The sequence below is a fragment of the Struthio camelus genome, chromosome 1, assembly GCF_040807025.1.
Source record: "Struthio camelus isolate bStrCam1 chromosome 1, bStrCam1.hap1, whole genome shotgun sequence".
Classification (NCBI taxonomy): domain Eukaryota; kingdom Metazoa; phylum Chordata; class Aves; order Struthioniformes; family Struthionidae; genus Struthio; species Struthio camelus.
The window spans coordinates 125893380-125905776 of NC_090942.1; the positions used below are offsets into that span (position 1 = coordinate 125893380).

The following is a 12397-nucleotide window of genomic DNA, read 5'->3' on the forward strand; positions in this document are numbered from 1 at the left end:
CCTCTCATGGTCACTGCAGCTGAGGCTGCCCCCAACCTTCCCATCTCCAGCTAGACCTTCTTTGTTTGTTAGGTACATGGAAACAAAAATTGTTGGAGTTTCATTCTGGGAACTTTGACCTTGGTATTATCAGTTTTAGCTTCTCCCTTGCGGACACTTTAACTATACATACACAGTGAAAAGGCAAAGATCCCTTTGATATGCTATGAAGGCAGAATTCAAGAATCACTTCAAGACCGGAAAATGAACTTGTTCCAAGCAGCAGCTTGGCTTGTGTGATGCAATTTACTGAACTATGGCATGCTTTGTTGCATTGGATCTACAGCTTGCTTTATTGTGGGATACTGGGAAGTAGGATGAGATTCCTTCTGTAGCTTGCTGAGCTTTTATAATGCTCACTTTATATTGCCACACTTCCTTGTAAGGATTTTAATGTAAATAAAATTACTGAAATTATTACCTTAAGTTAAAGGATATTTGTTTGCCTTTTTCTCTTCCTACTTGTTTGGGAGAAGGATTAGTCACTATTGATTTGTAATGTGCATATAGATTATTATAAATAGCCTTCTCTATAAATCGCCCCCTGCCCAGTAACCCACACACCATGTTCCACCTTCCCCCACTGGCACTGAGAGCCGACTGCTTTGGGCAACAGTTTTACAGATCCTTCAATTGATGTTTAGATGGAACAGCTATAAAAATGGCTGGAGCTGTAGAAAGCAAGAGTTGCATCATAACATCCTCCTCACATGTAAGGAGGGCATCCTGTGTACGGAGGCTTACTTCCTTCACTGTTGTCAACAAATGTTTCTCCCGAAGGCTTGCTGTTCTGATGGTTGGGTTCCAGCCTAAACTTACTCCAGGCCAGTTTATATGTCTTTATTCTTGTATCAGCAATGTCTTCAGCTCAAATAGTTTATATTCCTTCCTAGTGATTATCTTTACTGTCTTATAGGGAGTCATTTTGTTTAGCTGCTCGTGCTGATCTCCATGCATGGTTACAGTGCTGGAGCTCCTCCTCTAGACTCGTTTGTGTTTTGAGTGTCTCCTTTTTGAACACAGGCAGCTTCTTTTGTGTATTATTCCAGATGGGGTTTCGGCAGTGACTTCTATAGCCCTTCCCCATACTTCCTCATCTTTGCTGGAAATATTTCTCTGGATAGGTCCCAGGATCATACATGCATTTTTCACACCTGCATCCAAACATGACTTAAGGCCATGTGCGCTAAGGAGAGCTTACCACATGCCAGTCCTTATGCTCCAGGCACTGATGATATTCCAAGGTCTAGCAGGGGCTTGTTGATTTTATATAAGTGATTATTCATTGTATATTAGCAAGTTTGATCCCACTCTTATGACTTCAGCCTTTACAGTCATGTGGTGCTTGATATACAATAACTCAATGCACCCCCATGTTGAAGTTGCTTCCCAACATTGTCATCAATTACCTTCATTGTTTTGTGTATGCAAGCAGTTAATCAGTTAAAAACAAAAACAAAAAAAATTACAGATTTTAGTGTTTTGTTGAGCATTTTCATTAGTAACTTCCCAGATGTTTGTAGCTTTTTCTTTCCATGCTATCTGTTGCCATCCCTCTTGGGGAGGATCCTTATAAAAACCACAGTTCCTTTACCAGTCTCCAACTTCATATGCTTAAGTAATACATAATGCCTAGTGATACTGCCTTAATGTTTGTTGAAAGTCCAGAGAGCTGAGATTTACTTTAATTTATTTTGAGCAATCTCCATTTGGCAAACCTGTGTTTTATTATGTTCTGATCTCTTTTTAGCTTCATATCTTTATTCTTCTCTTTTGAAGTCTTTGTTGAAGTCTCGTGTACTGTTGATGCTGCTTTCATGAGTTCTGTAGCCTTGTCTATGTGGGAGGTCAAACTGGATTGTAAAAGCATTAGTACTGAAATCTTCAAATGTATCTACATCTTCCACATTTTGAAAGGTAGTTCTCTGTTGGTTCAAAATAGTTGAATTTATATGAGTATTGAGCAGTTGTGTTTTGTTCTTTTTGGACAATTTCTAAGAGAAAGATAGAGTTGTAAAAAGAGGTGTATCTTGTTAAATTGTGTGTCTGGTCATCCATTTTCCTTCTCTTTTATGATGGAGGAAGATGCTATGTTTTATTCCAAAAAACGATGAATGTGTTTTGACATCAAACAGGCCTTGGGAAATCTGCCAGCCCTGGTAGACTGACAGCTAGTGATGTTAACTGGATACAAACCTAAATCTGAGGTAGACCATTAGCCTACTGAATAGCTAACTAGTTTTGCTGGTATCGTTTGGTTTCAAGAGCCTGTCTGCACTGAAGCCAGTCACCATCAAGCAGTTCTTGAAAGGTGGTGTACCAGAGATGAACACATAAAGTATGAACTTACATGAGTGATCTTTATTTCTGTTCTCCTGAGGAAGATGTTGCAGAAGTCTTTGTCTCAGTGCATAAACAACTGAATACTGACTACTTCCAGTGGCAAATATCTACTGGAAATTCTCTGAGATATTTTCCTCGAGATCTTACATCCTAATTAAATCCAGTAATAAATAAAGCAGTTTGTATGAGAAGAGCATTTGTTGTTACAGCTTTTAAGATAACATATCACGTGACCTTTTAACTTTGCTAAAGGCAATGGTAGATTTGAGAAATGCTGTATATTAGCTTTTGTGACATATCTGAATTGTTGTGGTAATGTTTGAAAAAATGTGTTTATTTTTTAGAAACATATATTTTCACTCTGGTTAAAAAATGTTTCTTCTTTCATATTTTTTTTAAGTTTGATTTGAATATTTCTGATAGTTCTCGGCAGAAGACTAGCATATGGCTTCTGAAATTAGATAACATGCTTTAAACAAGCCACCTCTGTGTAAAGTACATCTCTAGTTAGTGAGACTAAATCATTTGAAAAGTGAGCTTGTCTAAAGTAAATTTTCTGTTTGGTAACTCTAAAATTAAAGAATGATTAACTTAATTTCTCCAAGACCATTAAAAACTACTCTTAATAAAATGCAGGATTCAAGTGTGTGTTTTGAGAGAGGGTAATCTCATCAGCTTCATCAAGACAAGGTTTGTAGGTAAAAGAAACACCTTTTGTTATGCTTATTAGTAAAGCTGGGAAAAGTAGACTTAGTTCTTGGGTATGAAAGCCCTTTCTCAGATCTCAATAGAAGCTGCAAACATCACTACTAAATATAAGCTGAGAACGCTTGCTTTTCATTTCATTAGGTACGTGTCAGTTAGACCTTCTGAAAGAAGTAATAGTTGGTACCCTTGGAGAAGAGTGTAATATTAGTATAAGGAAGATGGATAAAATAGTTATTTCTCCTAGGAGAAGAGAAACATGGGTAATTTTTGTAAGAGTTGGAGTTAAAGAGAATTTATGACCTGGGTTAGTAACTTGTGTGGTTTGCATTGTATTCTATTTTTGAATAAAATGTGTTTTACCTTGATTTAAAAAATATATATATATCTATATATATATATATTTTTTTTTTTTTGCCTGTAGACAAATGAGAAAGCAAATCTCTTGAAATATAAATAGTGGCACTTCCCTGGAGGGAGGAGATGGAAATTCTCCTGTTACTGAGTGTTGCCAGGTGCCAGAAGTGTTCCGTGGTGGTGGTGGTAAGAAAGAAATCTTCCCCAGCATCCTTGTATTTGCACTTTGTTTGTAGCAATAAGGAGCTTCTAGAAAAAACTGGAGCTGCAGATCCTCCAGTTGGTTGCATAGTCTGTGATCTATATGAATTACTTGACGGGGGTCAGAAATCTCACACTCTCGGAATTTAACGTAGGGACAGTACCTGCTCTTCAGGTTGGTGCTTGCTGTAGTGTTTGCTCACACCATCTCGTGGATGCTGTATCTGTTAGTAATAATTGCAGCAAAGGCTAACCACAAAGAAACCTCTAGAGGACTCTATAAATAGTAAACAATATCTTTCACCCCCCTCCCCCCCCCAGGTGTAAAAAGGGAATTGTGGCCTTACAGTACTTTGAAAGACCTTCTTGTAGAATTCTTAGAAATCTCTTGAATGCTGATTGTAGAGTGATCTTGAACTAGGCTGCATTTAATTCAGCTATCCATGAATTTTCTCCAGTAACCAGATAGGAAAATGTTGTGTTAAAGCATCTGACTTGTTTCTTTTTGCCCTTTTTTCCCATCTTTCCTAGAAAAGGTAGCATCAAAGGGGATAAGCTGGCAAGACCCCACTGACACAACAATAGGACAGGCTTTATCAGGACAAGGTTTTAAAGCCTTGGAATGGCTGTGTCAAGTGTTGACATCTTAATGATGATTTCTGTGATGCCCTACCCTTCATGGACTCTTAGTAGCCCTTTTATAGCAAAATAATTTAATCTTGGTGATTTTACCAGTACCAATAATGCTGGTAACCTTTCAAGGCCTGTTACAGGACAAGTAGTCTCCCAAGAAACTCTGGTTTCTGTGGGATACTTCTCAAAGTTCTGTTCCACAGAGTGATACATGCTGGACCAGCCACAGTCTGTGTTCAGAGCGTGTATTCTAACCCTGTGTAAAGTTACGCCCCTTCTGAAGCAGGACATTTTTTTGCTGTAAAGAAAATTAAAGTATTTACCTAAAGCATGCTGGGTGGGTGGATAACCACTTTCTGCAAGCCCCATATACTCTTGGACCAAAACTTTACCCTAAACCAACTAATTTTCGCACCTAAATCTGGTTAGTGTTGACCCTCTGTGGCTTTGGTGGGTGATGGGTGACCCAGTAGGTTAACTCCTGAAGATAGCCTTGTTACAATGTCTTGGCAATCAGCTACTTTCAAAACTGATTCTGCAGAATGTTTTTGCCTGGGCTTATTGTTGTCAATGTAAAAGCAATGCCAGGGAAATGCTTGAAAGTCTCAGTTTTGGTGGTTTTGCTGTTTTGTAGCTTATTACTCAGTTTATATGGAAACATATGTTTTATTTATTTTTTTTTTTGTGAAAGGCCTGAAAAGGCCATCAATACGAGTGTTATTGTGCAAGGCTGTTGAATTTTCAAGCTCTGCTTCTGTTTGGAGAAGAGAGAACTTGGGCTTCTTGTACCCTGCCTGTTGCTAAGCCTGGTGCACATTCCCCTTGTGTAGTAAGTGCCTGGGTCTTTTATCTTCCTTACAAGGAAGAATAATCTGGAAATGAAAAGTTCTGAACGAAGTGGAGAGCCATGCACGAAGCTGCATGGCTTGAATTGTCCCACAAATAATTCTTTCAGCCTTCACTGTCTTGATTGTTCAGATGAATCCTGAGTGGACTGATAGATATTAATATGGGTCAGAGAAATTTTGCTGGGACGTTTTCAGTGCCTCAGTAGATACTTCTTATGCAGAGCAAACCTCTACTTTATGAACCAAAGTATAGCTGGTACCACCAGGCACACAGTTATAACTGAGTTATGGGGAGAGTAAATTGTAATTGCATTTGGCATCGTGGCTGTCCCTTCATGTTGAAGGGACACAGAGCTTATAGCTACCATCTGCTGCTATTGTCCTTTCTGTGTATCTTCATGAGGGAATTTCTTTTTCTCAGGCTTGCCAGTGTGATGATTTCCAACAATTGTTGGAAGATTCAATTTTAATAGAAATTTAGTTGGGAGGCTACAACTATGGGAGCTCCTGCAGCTTTCCACCTGTTTGATTCATGAATGTTATGGATATGCCTGCTGGAGGGGGATCTTTGCAAAAGCTCTTGGGGACTAAAAAGGCCGCTTATAAAAGCAGTAATAGCGGTCACAACCTCAAGAACTTCCTATAGTTCAAGAAAGGGGAGATGTAAAGTGCCTTGGAAAACCTTTTAAAATTTCTGTTTTCATATTTAATTTGCTGGTGTAGAACCTGTGGTAGCATGTTGCTTAGAAGCCTGTAAGAGAGAGGCCTCTCTTCCCTGGCAGACTGGATAGCTGCTAACAAGGATATGCTCACTGCCCTTAGTCTTGTGTGGCTTGATTTTAAGCCCAGAGCCTATTTTTTACATTTAGGGAAGTAACGTTTTCCCGTATCTATTTTTACTAGATAATTCAGTGAGTTGGGACATTATGAAAATGAGAAAGGACTAGTTTTGAGTTTCCTTGCTAGTCTAGAAGCACACAAAAAGGCTTGAATTGTGTTTTTTATAGATATAAAAAATAGCAGAGATTATTCAAAGCAACATTTTCCAGCTTGCACAATAATTTTTTCACATTGGGGTGTTTTTGTCTTTCATGTCAGCATGTCTTCTCTGTCAAGCCTACGCATAAGGGGGCAGAAGCAGGCGGTCAACCTCCCTTGTTGTGATTTTATTTGGAGGGAGGTGTACCAACTGTGTTTTGTGAGGCACTTGGCGCTACATGCTACTCGTTTTTGCTCCTCAGGAGACTCACGGAGAACAGCCTTGTTGCACGATGCTGGCTGCACTCAGGCCTGAGACCCAGCTCTGTTCAGTCTTGCCGAGGTGGTTGCTGCTCCAGGCACGCACGAGGGAGGACCAGTTCCGGCACAGGGGGATTTATCTGGTGGAAATCGAGGACCTGTAAATTGGGTCTCTTAAGCCCTGGGCAAGAGGTTTGGTGATTCCTACTCTTAGGTGGCATTTAAGCACCTATTCCTAAGTCCCAACTTAGGCTCTAAAGCTCTTTCATGAACGTGGTCCTATAGCCTGTGAGATGTCTTGCGTAAGGCTTAACTTTTTTAAAGTTTGCTATTAAAGCCCGTTTCATTCAAAATGTATGCACCAAGGAGTGGATTACGCAGGGCCAGCTTCCCTTGCTCAGCCAACCTCTGATTACTAATTGCCTGTTAGGGATATTTATTTTGAGAGGAAAAAATAATCCAAACTAAAAATGCCTGTAAAGAAGCTATGAAGGCGTGTATTATTACTGTTTCGTAGTTGTTTTCAAAACGTAAATGTTGCACTGGGAGTTATTATTTCCACATGTGAGCTAAAGTTTTAAAGGCTGTGCATTCAGGACTTTTGACAGTGTTTTCCGAAGCAGCAGAAAGTACAGATGGGAGTATGAATGTTGTCTCAACAGATGTTTTGGCACAGTGTTATTACGCTTTGTAAGCAACGTCAGCTCTGTCACAAGGGTTCACTTGCCCAAGCTCTGTACTTTTACTCTCCCTTTTAAGAAAGAGTCTCCCTTTTAAGAAAGAGAAAGTTTTTTGCCTTAGTTTTAGCGTTCAAGTTTAACCGGACAGCTAGCCAGCTGCCCAAGAATGGTTTGACCTGAGACTGAGGAGTCAGAGGTCGTGCAGCTGTATACATTTCTGACTGAAAATGGCTGGCAAATAAAGGATGCCCCTCTAAAAATAGAATATCCTTCGCTCCTGCAGCAACATTAACAAGAGAAGCAAGTTTAATGCAGTGTGAACAGATGATGCAGTTGCTGGGCTGCTGTGGCAACAGTTCTGATTTTTCCATGATGAAGGATGAATGTACATTTAGGAACTCGGAGTGTGCTAGATGCATAGCAGACAACTACAAGTTCAGACTGCTCATCTGCGCTGTGGGACCTGTCTGTGGTGGCCCATTTTGTGACTCCCTGCTGGAAGACCAACAAAGCAGATGATACTCCTTCCCCTTTGTTTTATGAGCTTTTGCACTCCTCAGTAAGTAGTTATGTGGATGCTTTGGATCTGTATTGCAAGATGAAATGTTGGAACAAAAGGCTGAAGATAAATAAGAGTCTTTGTGATGCTTTTGCCTGTACTGAAGGTATAGCAATTGCTACTTATTGCTGTTCTGTGTATCCCAGAAGCAAAACATCTGCACTATTTGAGACTGCATGCCAAGTTAGTGATGGGGGTATCTGGTAACAAACTTAAGACCCAGTGACATGTGCTGCTCTGTTACAGCTGCTCATCCCTGTTATCTATCCTGCTCACCCACTGCTATCTATCCTTCACTTTTATTGGGTTAACTGTTCCCTAAGTAGGCCTAATAGGATCTATTTTCTTAAACAAACAGACCTGAACAAAAATATCAAAAAGAATCTTTTGTATCTGTTCTGTATCCTGCTGGTACAAACTTGGGTTGGGGAATAATTGTAAAAGTGACTATGCAAGCAAACCTGAGGAGATGGTGACCTTAAGCATGAGTTAAGAGTGAGCCTCTGGTTGTGCCTGGCGTTGGGGACCTGTGAGCAGCCAAACAGCACATCTAGATGATGCTTCAGTTGACAGGAAGATGGGGAGGATTAATGAACTTAGCAACAAAAATAGTTTTTATTAATACGGCACAGTTTAGATTTTTACAGGTACTTCCAAAATCTGACTTATCATAATAAAGGTAAAGGAGTTTAAATAGAATGAATCAGAAGAGAGGTGATTCATGTTTAATGGACTTGAAAGTGAAGCACAGATTGCAGACTCAAGAAGCAATTATGCATTGCTGAATAAATAGCATGAAGGTTCTTGTTACATATATCTCGATAGGAGAAATATTGATTCTTTTAGATTTAGTTCTCATGATTAGACCAGTCTGTTTGTTTTGTTTTATTTTAAATGACGCTAGTCTGGTTTTGTGGTTAACACATTGTGTTGAACTGCAGGCAGTTTTTAATATCCTTGAATATCTGGTTTTTGGTATGTAACTGGAGATAAGCTAAGGGTTATTGTAGTGGATAAAAATGAATCATAAGAGCGTAAATGCTGCTTCTCAAATCAGTACTTTTCCTAACTGAGGAGCTTTTGAAGAGCAGCGTCAAGTTAGGAGCAATGACATCCAGAATCTGAGTATGGCACACGGGCTCTTTTGAATGTGAGGCTTTAGTACAATAAACACCTCCCTTTACTGATTGGTTTCTAATTCTTCAAGTGATGGGGAGCAATTTTGGCTTGGCAGTCCAACTATTTCAAAACACTTGACAGATCCAAGAAAAGCAGGTGCCTGCTTTTATTGTAATAATTTCACATAACACTTCAGCCCTTTATAGCTGTGCCAGGTAACAGAAAACATAATCTGTACTCTAATTATCTTGTGTGTCGCTAACAGAAGTGTAAATTGATACTTAAAAAAAAAAAAAAAATCCATGCACAGATTTGCTAATCTGGCTCGGGTTGGGTGACTCAGAAATCTCCCACAGCTGGATTAATCTCAGTGCCATGGCACACGTAGTACTGTGAAGGGACTTGTGCTGTCAGAATTACTTTTAATGTCCTTTCATCTAAATCTAGTCTGAGCTTATTTACATGAAATGATGTTTAAAAAAAAAAAGCAGAGCACATCTGTGCAAACTTGTGTGCTTTTGTTATCACTTGTGGAGTAGCACTCATGCAAATTCGGTCTCTGAATTTTGCTGATGCAAAGAAGGCATGCATTTCTAGTAGGCTAGTCATTTCAAGTATCCCTTCAGCCTTCAATAAAAAGATATTTAGGTCATCTCCCTCTTAACTACTGCATTAAAAGCCTACTGTTCAGAAGAAGCTAAACAAGTGGAACTAAGTCATGAAAACAGCAACCAACCTTGGATTTCTGATCTTTTTTGGCAGTATCTTTCACAGACTATGCGTGCTACCATAGAAGGGTCCCTGGCTCTGAAGAATTTGTAGTGATGTGAGTTAACTATATACTTACTACAAGAGGCTTATTTATCAGTAGGATGCCAAGCTACCAGGAGATGGAAGATGTTAACAACTGAGGAGAGCTATAGCTATTTCTCTCAGCTCGTTCTCCCACGTGAACTTGAAAATGGATGGAGCGTTTGCAGAGCGGCTTCTGTTCAGTTTCCCAGCTGATGGCCAACAGTAGTCTGAACTTTAAATTAACAGCAAACTTTCCATGTCCAAGTTAAATTTCTGAATGCGTGGCATACTGTATTTATAAAATGTTTTTGGTTGTAATTTAAAAAGACTTCAATGTGTGCAAAAGCACACGTTTATGCACACGGAGTTCAGCTGTGCATTCAAAACATGATCTCCAAATTTATGTAGGAGAAAAGGTTTTTTTTTTCCCCACTTGCACCAAAAAGACTGAGGGGTGTGTAGCTGCTGACGGTATTGATATTCATGCCAGAAGGGGCTAGTGTAATCCTCTCTTCTGACAACACAGAACAAAAATCTTTGTCGAGTGGGTCTGTGTTTGTCTTTGCAGTCAGTCTGCTTGAGCTGTGCCCTGTCTCTTCAGAAAGATATCTGGTCTTATGAATCTGCAAAAAGCCATCTGACCACAAGGATAATTATTAATTTGGACCAATAACAATACTGTGAAATATTTGTCAGTGGAATCATCCAAAAGAAATATAGCTGTTGTATTCAGATGGGAACATGCTGCTGGTGACAGGAAAGAGAAGAAAAGTTGGATTGCATACAAGGGAAAACGGAGGGGGCGAGTGTGGATTGCTGTCCTTCTGCCCTGTGCTACCCTTCTTGCTTTGTTACCGTTTGGATAGTAAATAGCAGGTTATACACAGCACTGTGCGAAGCAGTGTTAATTCAAACATGGTCCTCCTCCGCAGAATCAAGTTCTCTAGTACAGTTTAGACTGCTGTTTCAGTTTGCACGAACAGAATGAGAAACTGTTTGGGTTCTGTACCTCTTGTTGTTCCAAGCCACATTTCTCACCTCTTATGCCTTCCTGACAGTAAGCAATGGGGTTTTATCTTAAGCTGTTGAGTGACAATTAGTCACCCAGCAGAACACCTACTACTTCTAATTTTTAGTATTTTTACTTCTCTTTTGTCTCTCTTGTGATTGAGATCTTCCAAAACCAATTTTAGAACAACAGCATTCGTTTTTTCCCTCCCTCGCTCTCGCTCGCCTCGCACCTCCCCCCTGCAACCTGCACCCTTGAAAACCTTCTGGTGAAAGCATAGGCTTCCTCTGAAGAAATGTCCAGAGCCAGACATCCTTGTCCGTGTAACAAATCTCAGTCTACTGACAATAGGCTAGTTGTTCGTTCTTGTCACAGATTTCATGAAGCCGCCTGTGGACTGTATATGACAAATGACTGGTATATATTCTGCTTCTGAACTCTCTTTTGGAGCAGCCTTTCTCCGTTGCTGGGAATGTGCTGGTAAGCTATGAACGGTTAGGAGTGTGGGTGGTACGTTTGTAAGGTCAATTGCATCTTTGAATGAAACGAAGTGCATGCTCTTCTGTGGAAGTTCTGGTTTTAATATAGCAGAGCATTGGCAAGGCAAAACTTTCCTATTGTCCCTCCTCTGATTTAAAGATGTGATTTTACAGAATATAGATAGTTCACTCTTGTCATCTGGGGCCCTCTCTTTATTGGATTTTCTTAAATTTTTTTAAATTTATTTGTTAAGCTTTTCCATCTTCACAGTTCACATAGTGGTAGCAAGCACAGAGCAGAAGCATAAGGCATGAGTAAGAGAGGCCGATATTCTGAGTGTCACATTGTCTCAGTCTACCATCGGGAGGGGGTTGACTTGCTAACAGGCAGCCTGAGAACCGGCTTCCTACTCCATGCAGTGGAGTGGTGCCGCTGCTCATGTGGTCCTGGGATAACTGAAGACAAGTGTTATTGTAGATGCAGTCGTAGAAAAAGCTGTGTTATTCCTGTTTTGCAAAAAGTAGTGCTTTATACCTGACACTGAAAGCAGCTCAGCACTTCTTGAAAGACAGACTTTCATTTTCTTCCTAATTAACATGCAGTATGTCAAAGAAATGCTTTGAACTTGAGTAAGGGTTTGTAGGTGCACATACAGCATTGGTTGAAACTTCATTTGGCAGCAGTCAGAACTTGTCCTTGTTCGGCCGCAGCATATTTTCATGTTGACAGATATGGCCTGATTGGCTCTGTTTCTTATAATTGAGAGTTGGTTTTGCATAGTGTTTCCATGAAGAAAGTAAAGGATATCATCCTTCTTATTATACTTAAAAATCTAATCCATGATCATCCAAGATTTTTCTTTATCCCTTATTTTGCATCCCTGTTTTAAAGCTAAGGAATCTATATCACAAAGAATTTTCCAGATTCACACAAGGTGAAGACAGCTCAAATTTATCCCCCCCCCCGCCTCCATCCTTATATTCCTCCTCCTTTTTTAGCCACAAATCATTCTGTGTGGCTGAAAGTGGACTTTTGGATGGGTCCTTAGATTTTACGGCTCTGTGCTGCAGATGCACTTGAACTCGCACTCCTGACATTTCTTTTGCAGATTATTTGAATACAAAAGATGAATTCCCACCTTCTTTGAAAATTCAACCACTTGGAGCAGAGAGGATCGTTTTTCATAGCAATGAGTAGACACTACTGAGGTTTTTCTTAAGAGACTAAGATTGGCAACACTGTATAATTACATTACATTGATTATTTTATATGATACAAGAGATGTATTATTCAGAGATCATTTTGTACTAAGAACGCTTCTGTTAGGTAACTCCTTTCTGTTTGTTATATAAGGGCTGGTATTATAGAATCACTGTTTGAATGCTAGCCT

General features: G+C 39.7%; 1 protein-coding gene across 6 annotated transcripts in view; it reads left to right on the plus strand.

Moving 5' to 3' along the window:
* The window catches only part of AGPAT3 (1-acylglycerol-3-phosphate O-acyltransferase 3), a 106416-nt gene that overhangs the window by 47427 nt on the left and 46592 nt on the right, over positions 1 to 12397 (plus strand). Inside the window, exon 1 of one of the 6 annotated variants that reach the window (XM_068915598.1) lies at positions 10834 to 11007. The exons of the other annotated variants lie outside the window; for them this stretch is intronic. The gene's annotated coding sequence lies outside the window, so the exon portion shown is untranslated. Of the gene's footprint in view, positions 1 to 10833; positions 11008 to 12397 lie in introns of those variants that run through there. 6 annotated transcript variants of the gene reach the window in all.